Source organism: Echinops telfairi, unplaced genomic scaffold (genome assembly GCF_000313985.2).
Source record: "Echinops telfairi isolate 266 unplaced genomic scaffold, ASM31398v2 ScPeMD7_9;HRSCAF=40, whole genome shotgun sequence".
Lineage (NCBI taxonomy): Eukaryota > Metazoa > Chordata > Mammalia > Afrosoricida > Tenrecidae > Echinops > Echinops telfairi.
In genome coordinates, this window is record NW_022103906.1 from 21,870,440 (window position 1) to 21,871,061 (window position 622).

Sequence of the window (622 nt, forward strand, 5' to 3'; positions counted from 1 at the left end):
GGGGAGTTGTTTTGTGTTTTGTTTTCAAAGGGAGGCCATAGGTATAAGTTTTTCTTTTTAATTAGTGGATTTTCACCCCTACACTTTAAAGTCAAATGATATTTTTCTCAAAATTTCATTTTCCCAAGTTTGCTGTCATGAAGTGGCTTCCGACTCCTAGCGACCTGTGAAGGGTTTGAGGCTGTCCGTCTTCATGGAAGCAGACAGCCTCACCTTTCCACCACAGAGGCCGGTCCGTTTGAATGGTGGACTTTGCCGTGAGCAGCCCAGCGCTGACCCAGTGCTACCACCTGGGCTTCTGCGAAGATGTACTGGGAAGTTCACAAATAGTAAAGAGTTACCACTCCAAGGTCATCAGTGTACTGTATGCACTGACTGTGACCTAGTAAATAATACCGTTTTAAAATTATGTTTACATATTTAATAATACATATTCAAAAATAATGCATTTTTAAAAATTATCCTGAATCTTCATCTATCAGTATGTATTTATGTAGAGAAACACTAAACTAGACTACTATGCAGTATTTAACAATGTAGGCCCATGATTTCCATGAACTCAGTCTAAGTGCTAGTTCCGTGACTGACTCTGTGGCCTTGGACCAAGCGACTGACATCTTCA